Below are 15452 nucleotides of genomic sequence, written 5' to 3'. Positions count from 1 at the left end.
ATATATAAATGAGATCACATACTATTGTCTTTCTTTCAGTTATTTTACTTAGCATAATACTCTCAAAGTCCATGTTGTTGTAAATGCATAAAAAGATTTCCTTTTTTATGGCTGAATAATCTAATTGTGTATGTATGCATGCACGCACACGTGTGTGTGTGTGTGTGTGTGTAATCACATCTTTATCCATTTATCCATTCATGAAAACTTAGGTTATTTCCATGCCTTGGCTACTGTAAATAATTCTGCCATGAACATAAAGGGGAAAATATATCTTTGACATAATGTTTTCACTTCCTTTAGATAAATACCCAGAAGCAGAATTGCTGGATCACATGGTAGTTCTCTTTTTAGTTTTTTAAGGAAACTTCATTTTATTTTTGATGGCTGCTGGATCAATCCCACCAACACTGCACAAGTGTTGCCTTTTCTCCACATCCTTTCTAGCATGTGTTATCTTTTGTCTTTTTGATGGTAACCATACTAACAAGTGTAAGATGCTTTCTTGTGGTCTTAATTTGCATTTCCCTGATGACTAGTGATGTTGAGCAGCTTTTCATGTACCTGTTGATCATTCACATATTTTTTTTGGAAAAATTTTCCAGGTATTTTATTCAGGTCCTTTGCCCATTTTTAGTTGGATTATTTGTTTTCTTGCTGTCAGGCTGTATGGATTCCTTATATATTTAAAATAATAACCCTTATCAGATACATGGTTTGCAAATATTTTTTTCTTCCCATTTGATAGGTTTTCTTTTCATTTAGTTGAACAGAGCTTTTTGATGTAGTCCCACTTAGTTATTTTGTATTTTGTTAAATATGCTTTAGGTGTCACATCCAAATAATCATTGCCAAGACACATGTCAAAGAACTTTTTCCGGGCAGCCGTGGTGGCTCAGTGGTTTAGCGCAGCCTACAGCCCAGGGTGTGATCCTGGGGACCCAGGATCAAGTCCCACATCGGGCTCCCTGCATGGAGCCTGCTTCTCCCTCTGCCTAGGTCTCTGCCCCTCTCTCTCTCTCTCTCTCTCTGTGTGTGTGTGTGTGTATATCTCTCATGAATAAATAAATAAGATCTTTAAAAAAAAAAAAAAACAAAGAACTTTTTCCTGTGTTTTCTTTAAGGAATTTTAGAGTATCCAGACAGGTTTCTAATCCATTTTGAATTAATTTTGGTGAGTGGTGAAGAATAGGGGCCTAGTTTTATACTTTTGCGTATGAATATCCAATTTGCTCAGCACCATTTATTGAAGAGACTGTCTTTTATCCATTGAGTATTCTAAGATTGCTATCAAATATTAGTTGGCTATATATAAATGGGTATATTTCTGGGCTCTCAATTCTGTTCTATTGGAGTATATATGGTTTTTAGGCCAGTACCATACTGTTTTGACTACTATAGCTTTATAATATAGCTTGAAATCAGAAAATGTGATACCTTCCACTTTATTCTTCTTTCTCAGGATTGTTTTTGTTGTTTGGGTATTTTGTAGTTCCATATAAATTTTAGGATTCTTTTTCTACATTCATAAAAAAAATGCCATTGGATTCTTGACAGGGATTGCTTTGAATCTATAGATGACTTTTTGGTAGTATGGACCTTTAAACAATATTCTTTAAGATTTATTTGAGAGAGGGAGACTGAGGGAGAGAGAGAGCCTGAGCAGGGTGGGAGGAATGAGGGAGAGGAAGATGGAGAGAATCCCAAGCAGACTCCCCACTAAGCATGGAGCTCCATGTGGGGCTTGATCTCATGATTCCAAGATCATGACCTGAGCCTAAATCAAGAGTTGGTCACTCAACTGATTGAGCCACTCAAACACCCCTTAACAATATTCTTCTAATCCAAACATAGGTACCTTTCCATTTATTTGTGTCTTCAATTTCTTTTATAAATGTCTAATAGATTTCAGTGTGGAGATCTTTCACTTCCTTAAATTTATTTTTAAGTATTTTATTATCTTTGATTTTTTTAAAATTTTGTGCATGGGATTATTTTCTTTTCCAAAAAAAAAATGTTTCTAGTATATAAAAAGTTACACTCTTTTGTATGTTAATTTTATATTCCACAACTTTTCTGAATTTGTCTTTTAGGTTAACAACTTTTTGGTGGAGTCCTTAGGATTTTCTATATACAAAATTATATCATCTGCAAATAGAGACCATTTTACTTCCACCTTCCAATTCTGATGGCTTACTTTTTCTTGCCTGATTTCTCTAGCTAGGATTTCTAGACTATGCTAGATAAGAGTACTGAGAGTGAGCATGCTTGTCTTGTTTCTGATCTTAAAGGAAAAGTTCTCAACATTTTGCAATTAAGTATGATGTTAGCTTTAGGCTTGTCATATATGGCCCTCATTATGTTGAGGTAGTTCATTCTATACTAATTTGTTCAGAAGTTTTATTGTGAAAAGATATTGAATTTTCTCAAATGCTTTTTCTGTGTATAATGAGATAATAATATAATTATTTTTCCTTTATTCTATAAATGTGATGTATCACATTGATTTGTGTATGTTAAATCATCCTTGCATCCCAGGGGCAAATCCCACTTGATCATGGTTAATGGTCCTTTATACACTACTGAATTCATTTTGCTAGTATTTTATTGAATTTTTGCATCTATATTCATCATGGATATTGGCCCATAGTTTTTTTTTATAGTATCTTTTTATGGTTTGATATCAGGGTAATATTGGTTTCATAAAATTACTCTTTGATTGTTTTGGAAGAATTTAAAAAGGATTGGCATTAATTCTTTTTTAAATATGTGATGAAATTCACCATTAAAAAGTCCTCTGGTCCTGGGCTTTTCTTCATTGGAATATATTTTTTTATTATTATTCATGCAATCTCCTTACTAGTAATTGGTCAGATTTTCTATTTCCTTCTGATTCAGTCTTGGTAGGTTGCATGCTTCTAAGATTTTTTTCTTTTTTTTTTCTATGTTGTCCAATTTGTTGACAGATAGCTGTTCATAATACCTTCTTATGATTTTTTATATTTCTGTGCTATCTGTTGTAATGTGTCCTCTTTCATCTATGATTTTATGGATTGGATCCTCTTTTTTTATGTTAGTCTTGGTAAAAGTTTATCAATTTTGTTATTTTTTTCAAATAACTCTGTTAATCTTTTTTATTGTTTTACTGTTCTCTATTTCATTTATATTTTGCTTTAATCCTTCTTATTTCATTCCTTTTACTAATTTTGGGCTCAGTTTATTTGTTTTATTTCTTTGAGGTATAAAGTTAGATTATTTGAGAACTTTTTTATTTCTTAATGTAGGTGTTTATTGCTATGAAGTTTCCTCTTAAACTGGTTTTTCTGCATCCCATAAGTTTTTTCATGTTGTGTTCCCATTTTTATCTGTTTCAATGCACCTTTTTTATTTTCCATTTAATTTCTTCTTTGATCCATTGATTGTTCAGGAAACTGTTGTTTAATTTCCATGTATTTATGAGTTCTCCAGTTTTTCTCCTGTTACTGATTTCTAGTTTCAAAAATTGTCATCAGGGAAGAAACAGTATTATTTCAATTTTCTTTAATTTTCTAAGACTTGTTTTGTGGCTTAACATATGATCTATCCTAGAAACTGTTGCATGCACACTCAAGAAGAATGTGTATTCTTCTGTTGTCAGATAGAATGTTCTGTATATACCTGTTATGTCCATTTGGTCTATAGTGTTGTTCAAATCTAATTTTCTTAATGATTTTCTTTATAGATCTATCCATTTTTGAGAGTGGGCTGGTAAAGTCCTTACCTATTATCATATTGCAATGTATTTCTCCTTTTAGCCTGTTAGTTTTTGTTTTATATATTTAGGTGAACAAATGTTGAGTACATAAATCTTTATAAATGCTATATCTTCTTGACAGATTGATCCCTTTATCATATAAAAACCTTCTTTGTCTCTTTTTACCATTTTTGGCTTAAAGTCTATTTTGTCCAAGTATAGCTACCCCTGTTTTTTGTTGTCATTGTTTTGTTTTGCTTTGTTTGGTTTGATTACCATTCACTTGAAATATCTTTTTCCATCCCTTTTCTCTCAGTCTATGTGCATCTAAGGCTAACATGACACCTGTAGGCAACATTTCATTGGATCTTGTTTTTTTTGTTTTTTTGTTTTTTTTTTGTCTAGTTTTTTTTATCCATTTAGCCATTGTGGGTCTTTTGATTAGAGAATTTAATCCATTTATGTTTAAAGTAATTATTGACAGACAAGAACTTACTATCACCATTTTGTAAATTATCTTCTGGCTATTTTGTAGCATTTTTATTGTACATTGTTTCTTGCTTCCAATCCTTCTGTGGTTTTTGTGCATATGTTGATGTCTTTTTGTATCAATTTTCTTTGACTTCTTTATTATGTTTTTTTGTATGATGACTGCAGCTTTTCCCTTTGTGGATACCATGCGACTTACATAAGGTATCTTAAAATTATAACACCCTATTTGATTTTATTAGTTTATTTTACTTTATTTTTTAGTGAGCAAGTGAGAGGGAGACAGGGAGGGGCAGAGACAGAATCTTAAGCAAGCTCTCTAAGCCCAACATGGAGCCTAATGGGGAGCTCAATCTCACAATCCTGAGATCCTGACCTGAACCAAATCAAAAGTAGGACACTTAACCAACTGCACCACCCAGGCACCACTATAGCACCATATTTTAAACTGTTAACAAGTTAACCTTGATAGCGTTCTTAAACTTTAATTTTTATTTATTTATGATAGTCACAGAGAGAGAGAGAGAGAGAGAGGGGCAGAGACATAGGCAGAGGGAGAAGCAGGCTCCATGCACCGGGAGCCCTACGTGGGATTCAATCCTGGGTCTCCAGGATCGTGCCCTGGGCCAAAGGCAGGCACTAAACCGCTGCGCCACCCAGGGATCCCGCGTTCTTAAACTTTAAACTTTTACTTCTCCTTTCCCTTGCATTTTAGGTTATTGATGTTATAATTTACATATTGTTACATTGTGAATCCAATAACAGGTTATTATAGGTATGGTTATTTTTACTGTTTTTTAACTTTAGAGTTGTAAGTGATTTGCATACATCTTTTCCATATTAGAGAATTTAAGTCGGACTACATATTTAGCATTATGAGTGAGTTTTATGCTATCTTATGTTTTTATGATGTTAATTAGCATCCATTATTTCCATTCAAAGAACTCCTTTTTTTATTTTTTTTATTTTGTAAGACAGGTGTAGTGGTGATAAACTACCTCAGGTTTGTTTGCTTGGGAGAAAATTTTCATCTCTCCCTCACTTCTGATGGATATCTTTACAAGTGTAGAATTCTTGGTTGACAGTTATTTTCTTTCAATATTTTGAATATCATCCCATTCTCTCCTGGCCTGGAGAGTTTGTGTTAAGAACTATGCTGATAGTTTTATGGGGGTTCCCTTATATGTAACTTGTCTTTTCTCTCTTGCTGCTTTCAAAATGCTTTTTCTTTGACTTTTAACAATTTAATTATGTGTCTTGGTATGTTCCTATTTGTAGTCGTTTAGGCTTCATGGACCTGGATATCTGTTTCCTTCCCCAGGCTTTGGAAGTTTTCAACCATTACTGCTTTAAATATATTTTCTGTACCTTTCTCTTTTCTGCTGGCTTTCCCACAGTGTGAATATTATTTCTTTTGGTTGTGTCCTATAAGTCCCATAGGCTTTCTTCACTCTTTTTTATTCTTCTGACTGAGAAATTTCAAATGTCCTGTCTTCTAGGTCACTGATTCTTCCTTATGATTAGGTTTGCTTTTGAAGCTCTGTATTGAACTTCTCAGTTCAGTTATATTTTTCAGCTCTAAGATTTCCATTTGTTTTTGATAGTTTCTATTTGTTGGTTGAACTTCTTGTTTTGTTCATGCACTGTTTTCCTAATTTTATTTAATTGTGTATCTTGTGTTCCTGTAGTTCATTAAACTTTAAGATGATTATTCTGAATTCTTTGTCTTACGGTTCATAAATTTCCATTTTGGGGGGATCAGTTATTAAAGTTTTATTAGTGTTCTTTGGTAGCTCACATTTACTTGTGGGGTTTGTTTTGGTTTTTGGTTTTGTTTTGTGATCATTGACCCGTTATATTGGTATCTGTACATGTCAATGAGGAGTTTCCTTTTCCAGTCTTTACAAATTCACTTTGGCAGAATATTTTATCAATCAATTCAGTTTGAGTTTCTAGCCAGGTCTTCTTCTTATGTCCTTAGCAGGTGGGTTTATTATCAAAGTCTATTTTGGATCAAGGCCCCTACCTGAGCTCTGAGGTGTAGGAGTAAGGAATATGTACCAGTGATGGGGAATAGTTATATAGGACTGCTGGCTTGTTTTCCCACCCAAGCAAGGCTGTAGGATGGGTTCCACTATTGACTGGGTTCTCTGTTCAGGCTTCCTAGAAGTCAGAACTGGGTAATATTCTTAGCAGCAGGTATGGCTATGAATTAGTTCCCCTGCCCCAGCAGGGCAGCTAAATGGGTGCCATGACCTGTATAGCTTTTTGGGGGACCCAAATCAAAAAAGATTGCACTTAATTCCCTGACCAAACAGGGCCACTGGTTTTGCTGTGCAGATGAGGAAGACCACAGTCTGTGCTCTCTGTTTAAGTACCATTGCACACAGAACCATTGAAGGGGCTTCACATTTTCTCTGGTTAGGTTCTCTGGTCAGATGGGCTGAATGTTATATTTAGCAATGGGAGGGACTATGAATTAGTTTCTTTGCTTGGGCAAAGCTAGAGAACTGGCTCTAAGTCCAAGAAGGCTCTTTTTGGGGATATGGACTAGTTTTCAGGGCCAGCAAGTTTCTCTGAGGACCCAAATCAGGTGGATCTGTGCCCCCACTGAATTTCTTGATCAAGGCATACTGCCATCCTGGCTCTGCAGATAAACTAAGATACTAGTTCAGACAACTACACAGATGCTGCAGATAGGAATTTGGCTTGCCAAGATCTGAGCACTGGCTGTTGCAAACACTTCCCCTCATCTCCATTATAATCAGATTCCCAGTGGTCAAGCCTCACACATGTCCCTGTAATACTATGGGATGATACCAGAGTTGGAGCTCCCAAGAAGTGATCCACAATGCCAGAGAAGCTGAATGTCCACCCTGGGCATTTTTTTTTCCTTTGGTGAAAGAACCATAGCTGAAGGGAGACCTATCAGTGTAGTTCTCTGCTGGATTGGGGGAGGGGTAATGTAGTCAACATGGAACCACTTTTTTTGACACTTCGAATGTAGTCTTAGTCTCTGTAGTATGGGGGCATTTCAGTCTAACCCCTGTGTTCTAAGACTTTCTCAGTGGTATCTTACCTATGAATAGTTATTAGTTCTTCTTGTGAGGGAGAGTGAAGTCAGGAATGAGCCATGTCACCATTTTGGTAATTAATGTCACTCCTGTCTTGGATCTTTGGACAGGAAGCTGATTAACCTAACATTAAGTCATATTTACAAGCCTATGCCTCATAAGGAGTAATTAATGTGCTATGTTAGAAAAAAATACATGAATTAGAGGTCAGACAACCTGGAGCTTATTTCTAAGTAAGTTGATTCATTTTCTCCTTAGCAGTCTTCTAGGAAGTTTATACTAGATAAAGTTTGTAGACTCTTCCAACTTTAATATTCTTGGGTTCTGAAAATGCTCTGTATCACTTTCCTTCTGGGAAATACAAATCAAAACCACAATGAGATACTGCCTCACACCAGTGACAATGATGAAAATTAACAAGAGAGGAAACAACAAATTTTGGAGAGAATATGGAGAAGGGGAAACCCTCTTGCACTGTTGGTGGGAATGCAAACTGGTGCAGTCACTCTGGATGGAAAACAATGTGTAGGTTCCTCAAAAAGTTAAAAATAGAGCTACCCTACGACCCAGCAATTCCACTACTGGGTATCTACCCCAAAGATACAGATGTAGTGAAATGGTGGGACATCTGCGCTCCAATGTTCATAGCAGCAATGTCCACAATAGCCAAACTGTGGAAGGAGCCATGATGTCCTTCGACAGATGAATGGATAAAGATGTGGTCTGTATATACAATGGAATATTACTCAGACATTAGAAAGGGCAAATATCCACCATTTGATTCAGTGTGGATGGAACTGGAGGGTATTATGCAAGTGAAATAAGTCAATTGCAAGTCAATCATCACATGGTTTCACTCATACAGGGAATATAAGAAATAGTGAAAGGAATTATAAGAGAAAGGAGGGGAACTGAGTAGGAAATATCAGAGAGGGAAACAAACCATGACAGACTCCAAACTGGGAAAAGAACAAAGGGTTGTGGAAGCGGAGGTGGGCAGGGGGTTGGGGTAAGTGGGTGATGGGCACTGAGGAGGGCACTTGATGGGATGAGCACTGGGTGTTATACTATATGTTGACAAATCGAACTTCAATAAAAACAAATGAAAAAAATACATATTCTTGGGTTCTTGGGGTTGTTTCCTTGTTTGTTTTGTTTACTTTATATTTTGTTTATGTCGTCTTTAGTAAACTTCAAAATATCCACAAGAGCAGTTAATATATATAATTTAAATATTTTATAATTCAAGAAATGTACAAATTATCAAAGATTAAATTCTACCCAGCATGATCTTAATGTTAGGTATATATTTTTTCATATTCAATTTTTTAAAAATTGGTCATCTACTTATACAAGTTTTTCTTAAATATAATTTGCTGTTAACTGAGTATCTCTTTGTTCAATCAGGTTAAATAGATAAATCTTGTATTTTGGATATTGTAAATTTGACCCTAAGCATGAGCTACCACCATACTTGATGAAAATTGCTGAGATTTAAATTTATTTATTTCTAAATAAAAATAAAGTATGCACATGCCATCATCACAGATTGATCACTAAGTTATTACAGATGTTTTATATTCAAAGAAAGAGTCTATACAGGTAGAAACAAAGATGAATATTAGAATATATTCATTTAAAAAAGAAAATGCAAAAGGATATTTCCAGAGTGTTTAGCAAATTTAATCCCCAAGACTTGAAATTTATAGATATAACCCCATGAACTCATCACAGAATGCATCAATAGCTAGTTTTTAATCCCTGAAAAACATTAAACACTTAAGCACCACTTAGTGAAGAAGAATCATTAAAATAAAATTGAAGTTCACAATGTTACTTGGAAAGGCTTGCATTTATTGTTTCCTATAAAAGTTCCAAGAAAACTATAACAAAATTACAAATATTGGCATGGAGTACATCACTTCTTTGCCTGCTTTTAAAAGAGTTAAGTTTATTGACATGGAAAAAAAACATTAACAAATCAAATTTTCAAAGAGCATGGAACATAGATCTCTAGTGAAGTGACTTTATCAGTTCAAGCTTTTTCTCTCACCAGTGACTGTTTTAGAGAGAATAACATAACTGGCACACCACAGACTGCACAATCTCCAAAATATGGTTTCATTATAAACACAAGCAGTTGTATTGGGGAATTATTAACAATATTAGTAAAAGTCCTTTTAAAAAAACATACAAAATTATAGGTCAGTTCAACAACAGGGGGATGCTTAAAAGAATTATGCATGGATATTACATTTACAAAGAACTTAATAATGTAGGGAAGCAGCTATATTATGTCTGCTGAAAAAAGCATAATACAAAGTTACATATAGTAATAATATCCATCATATATAACATCTATAAATATGAATACTAAAAATACTAAAGGAAGTACTAAAAGGAAATGGTACATTACTAAAAGTAAATGTACCATTTGTGGTTACCTCTTAGTGTGACCTTGATTATGTTAATACTTTGCTACACTTTTCAAATTATCTTTAATATTCATAAAAACAGAATACAGTTGAGCATGTGATACAAAATTTAGGTCCCTTATCATGTTGAAAATTGATAGCCAGAATGATTAAAAATAAAGCCATCTAATTAGGAAAAAGGAGTACCACCATGCTCAATTTACTTACATGACACACAATCAATTCCATATTAGGAAAATTGGGACCTTTTAAAAATTCAACAATTGGCTAACCAGGGAAAAGTCTCTTTACTCAAAATGTTTTCCTTCCCCAATAATACTGAGAGAGAGGAGTCATCATTTATGTGTACAAGTTGCCTTTTAGTCTTTTCCTGTTCCTGTGCTTTCTGTCTCCTCCTCGCAGATTCCCATGCCTCAGCGGTGGTGTGTGTTACTGAGCCTGTGCCATTTGCTCTCTGCTGAGGAACAAGGGCCATGTTGTAACCAGGTCGATAATATGACATCATAACACAGTTGTTGGGAGAACAAGTCCTGGTCAGGCACCTGTTTTCAGAACTTGCCTTCACTTTGAATGCTGCCCAGTTCCTTAACTCCTATTTCAGTTTCATCTTTGGTAGAATGGAGATTATAACCTCAAAGCATTTTAAGATGGTTAAAGAGATAATTCTTGGAAAGCTTCTGATAGCCCTCCCACCCTACCCAATGCTTCATAATCTTCTCCATCTCATTTCATATCAACGAGGGTCCTTCCGTGTGCTCAGGCCCAACTCCTTCATCCTAATCCCTATTTTCTCTCACATCTCACATCCAAACTGCCAGCAAATTCTGTGGTCTTCAAAATAAATGCAGGCTCTGACCACTTCTCTCCATCTCTGCTGTGACCAACATGGGGCCAGCTGCCTCCTGGATTATTGCAATAGCCTTCTTAACTGTCTCCCTTCTTCCCTACAATATGTTCCCTGCAAATCACAGAGTAAACCACATCATGTTGCTCCCTGCCAAAACCCTTCAGTGGCTGCCTATCTTGTTCAGAGGAAAGAGCAAATTCTCAAGACCTGAAAGGCCCTACAAAAGCTGGTGCCTTATTACCTCTCAGACCTTAACTCCTATTAACCTCCCCTGTGCCACTTGCCTCCAGGTACATGGGTCTCCTTACTGCTCAGAACAAAAGGCAGGTCTTGCTTTAGAGCCATTGTGCTTCCTGTTCCCTCTGCATGGGTTATTCTTCCCTTAAATATACATATGATCTGCCTCCTCACTTCCTTCAAGCCTTCACTCAAATATAATAATCTTCTCAACAAAGCCTTCCCCATCTAAAATTGCAAATCCTCCCTTACGATTCCCCATACTATTTCCTGGTTCTATTTTTAATTTGAACATGTATCATTTTTTTCACTTATTAGATAATTTTATTTAATTGTGCTGTTTAGAATATCACTCTAAGGGGGATCCCTGGGTGGTTCAGCAGTTTAGCGTCTGCCTTCAGCCCAGGGCATGATCCTGAAGTCCCGGGATTGAGTCCCACATCGGGCTCCCTGCATGGAGCCTGCTTCTCCCTCTGCCTGTGTCTCTGCCTCTCTCTCTCTCTCATTCTCTCTCTCTCTCTGTCTCTCATGAATAAATAAATAAAATATTTTAAAAATTATTTTAAAAAATAGAACATCACTCTAGGAAGGCAAACATTTGGGCCTTTAATAATGCCTGGTACCTATGGTTAGTTAATATTTTCTGAGTGAATGTATGAATGAATGAGTGCATACTCCTTAGGACAGTGACTAAAGACAGCAAGTACTTTACATATTTAATTAATATCATGTTCTGTGAGAATATCTAGAATCATGAAATCATAGAGTTGGAAAGAATTTAAACCATTTATTCTATGTTTTGGAAAGGTAGTTATCTGAGCTTTAGGTATGCTCTTTCTTAATAGGCCATTTGCTACCAAAAGGAGAAGCCAGTTTTCATTTTTAGACCATTCTATTTGCTAGCTAGTTTACAGGCTGAAATGTGTCTCCTGGTAAGTTCTATTCATTGATGCCATGGTTATGCTCTGCAACTATACTAAGTCCACCCATCTTCTACATGAGGGAGCACCCTGAATATTTGAAGACAGCTGGAATGTCCCATTTAAGTTTTCTTTTCCTCACATAAGCATTGTGCATTCTTACACATCTGTTATACCCTGAAGTATAACAGAGATGGTTATACCAGTATGCTTCCACTATTGCACACTGAGACTCCATTAATATTTTATTTAGTGACATCACACCATTAGCTCACACTGAATTTCTGGTGGTATAAGATAACCAGATTATGTTTATTGTTTATGGAGGGTTTTTTTTTTACATTAGCTTCTTTTAAAGTAGTTCTCTCCCACTCCATCCTATGCATTTGTCACAAATAAAAATAATCTTTTTTGAGAACCTGTCGTTTTTAAGTTTAGAAATAAACTAGTGAAGTATTACAGTGGTAATGCTATAAACCTTCAGGCAAAAGGAAAGAATAATAATTCATTTTACAATCTTTAATAAAAAATACTTATATATTTAGAACTCCACTCAGGTAATTTACATAAATTCTCTTCTTCCACCATTGTATCTTCTGCTACAGTTTTCAGAATTCGCAGCTAAGGAGGATCTCCTCCTCCATGAAACACCTACCCACTCTCCTCTCAGGCATTCTACATGCTAAACATGCCTCCAAGATCTTACTGTGGAAAACCTCTGTCTTCTATCTGCCACCAAACCACAATCTTGAAAACACATAAAATTACAAAATTACTCCTTCTCACAAAGATTGTGCTATTAAATTAATTTCATGATGTGAACTGAAAAAGTTGAATAGAAAACTTGATTTAGTAAACTGCTTTCTTACTTTGATTTTTGTACGTCGTTGCTCAAGCCATTTGTTTATCATTAAAAGCAGGATCATAGCATGATATCTAATAATATCAACAGTGGAATCAGATAGCCTTAATAGGATGCTTTTGAAATACACTTTGAACTCTTTACAAGACACGTTATAAATATACAAGCATTTATGAGTTGAAAAATAGCTGCAAGAAGTGTTTAATAGTAGAACAAACAGCTTATTCTCTGTACTACAATTCTTTTCATCATATTATAACCTTCCCCAAACTAGGCTTCAACATGGCCAAGGGAAAAGGATCTTAACCCTCAAGATTCATTACACATGTGTAGGTACAAGACAAATTAGCAGCAGGAAAGATGGCAAATCTGACATGCCCAGAAACAGAACCATATTGTCATCAAAACAGATTTGCTCAACAGTTATTTTATGCCTCCAGCACAAGTTACACCTAATTATCCAAACTGAACATAAGAGACAAAAATACATACATACAGCCCTGCAGATAATAAAATGTTAATCAAAATGTATTTCAGTTGCTTTAAAAGGCTTTGACTAAGAGAAGGCTGCCAGACTTAGCAAATAAAATCAGGATGCACAGTTAAATTTGAATTTCAGATAAGTCTTTTTTTTATTTTTAGTTTACATATGTCTCCACTAGTGCACTGACATACATATAGTAAAAAATTATTCATTGTCTATCTGAAATTTAAGTTTAAATGGGTGTTCTCCATTTTTTTCTGGCAATCTTAGGCTACGATCTAACTAACAAGACTGCAGTGGAGTTCATATCAGTGTAACAGTGTGTTAACTAGGGTTTTGGTCCAGGCAACAAAATACAGAAGATGATGCATGCCAAAGTTTAGGTGCCAGATAAGATGCAGAATTGACAAACAGAATGTACAAAAAAGTGCTTCTATACGTCCTGGGCTATTCAGTCAGATCAAGAATATAAAAAGGGGGAGGCAAAGCATTTAGAGAATGAAAAAGATATTTTGGAAAATGTTTCTACTGAAAAAGCTCCACTTGAGCCCCACCTCTTCTCCCCAAGGGGAAAAGAGAGGAGTTTGTCATTCCTCATCTCAATGAGAGTAAGGGCTGCAGCCAGAGCCCTTAGAGGGATCTGTTCCTCTCCATAACTGAAAGAGACCATGGACTGAGAAAGTTAGAATGGCCCATTTTCGGAAAACAAAAAAGTCCATCCACATTGCTATGTTTGCAAAGGAACTGTACTTCCATTAGTAAAAACCAAGAAGTGTTTGATTCCCATGGACCAAATGTGGGCTGTGGGGGAAAGAGCTGGTCTGGAGCACAGAAGGACTTGGATGCAGTATCAAGATCAGAGAATATCTCCACACCAGCGCTGAGGGCAGAAGGAGAGATATTATTTCTTGCTATGAGAGTTGCCACTGAGGGGTCTTCAAAGTACCCACGGAAGAAAGTATCAGCTACAAACACCCACCAGGACCAGAGTGACAAGCTAGCTTATGAAAAAACCAACCCCAGTCAGCAAAGAACTTTCCTTCCTTATTACCCTTTCTTCTCTCCTCCCTCTTTTTTTTTTTTTTAAGATTTTATTTATTTATTCATGAGAGACACACAGACACAGGGAGAGAGGCTGAAACACAGGCAGAGGGAGAAGCAGGCTCCATGCAGGGAGCCTGACGTGGCACTAAAACGCTGAGCCACCCGGGCTGCCCTTCTCTCCTCCCTCTTTAACCTTGGCATGGTCCAAAACCACAGCTTGACAAGTCCAGGAAGGTTAATGATAAGCTGTTCTTTCTCCTCCCCAAATGCCCCAACCCAACCTATCTGTAGGCCTGGGCCTCTTGTTCTGGATTAAAAATCAAAATGCTAATTAATATCTTACAGGGATCATTTTTAAATTTTGTACTAAAGCTATCTTAAAGTAACTGTATTACTATACCATGAATTAACCATTTGGGGATCTGCTAAATTTTAATCTGATGGACAGAAAAGCTTTGTTCAACAAAACCTTAAAGAACCAATAAGAGTTAGAAATAAAACTGTTTAGGTTATATCCAATATATAGTGGTTATTTTGGGACAAAGATTAAAATAGAGAGCCCTTTCTATGAAAACCGGTTTGGCTGGAACAACTTTAAAGATAAATCCCTCTATATCTACCTGTCCATCATATTGATTAACCAAGAAAAATGCTGCCAGCTACTGTACTATATACACTTTTGCCATGGTGTTCTTTTGCTGGCCAAATATAAAGCCAGTTTCAATTCTATATACCAAGCCCATATACCATTTTATGCATTCAAGAATGTATCATTGAGTAGTGCTTTTGTTTTGTTTTATTTAGGTTTGGGGGGGGGTTGTTTTGTTTTACCCGCCAAAAATGTAAAGACACTATGGATAAAAATACTTCTAAATTTGTCTAAGATTTTTCAGACCTAGAAAAGGTTTTACTTTGAGTCAATTTGTAGTGTTTTTTTTTCCCAAAGACTTCATTCAGATTTTTTTTTCCATTTTTTGTGCCAGTTTTATCCAACTCTTAAGGATTCCTAGATTCCTTTCTGCAAGAAAAGGAACAATGCTAGACGGATTAACCTCCAGAAACTGAGAACAAGAAAGACATATAAACATATCTGGAATCAATAACAAAATCTATTGCAATAATGTATAACACAAGAAACTCCTGACACAGCCACAGCCAAAACGTAATGCTAGCCAAACATTGCACAATGCTAAAGGCAGCAGTCAAGTTTGAAAATAAAAATAGTAGTGTCACTACAGACAGAATGTACAAATTCTCATAATATAACTCTCACTGGGAATGCAGAAAAAGGGAAGAGCAAAAATGTGGACCCCTGATCTCTTACATG

The sequence above is a fragment of the Canis aureus genome, chromosome 14, assembly GCF_053574225.1.
Source record: "Canis aureus isolate CA01 chromosome 14, VMU_Caureus_v.1.0, whole genome shotgun sequence".
Classification (NCBI taxonomy): domain Eukaryota; kingdom Metazoa; phylum Chordata; class Mammalia; order Carnivora; family Canidae; genus Canis; species Canis aureus.
The sequence above is the reverse complement of the archived record's forward strand: the minus strand, read 5'-3'. Positions refer to the sequence as shown.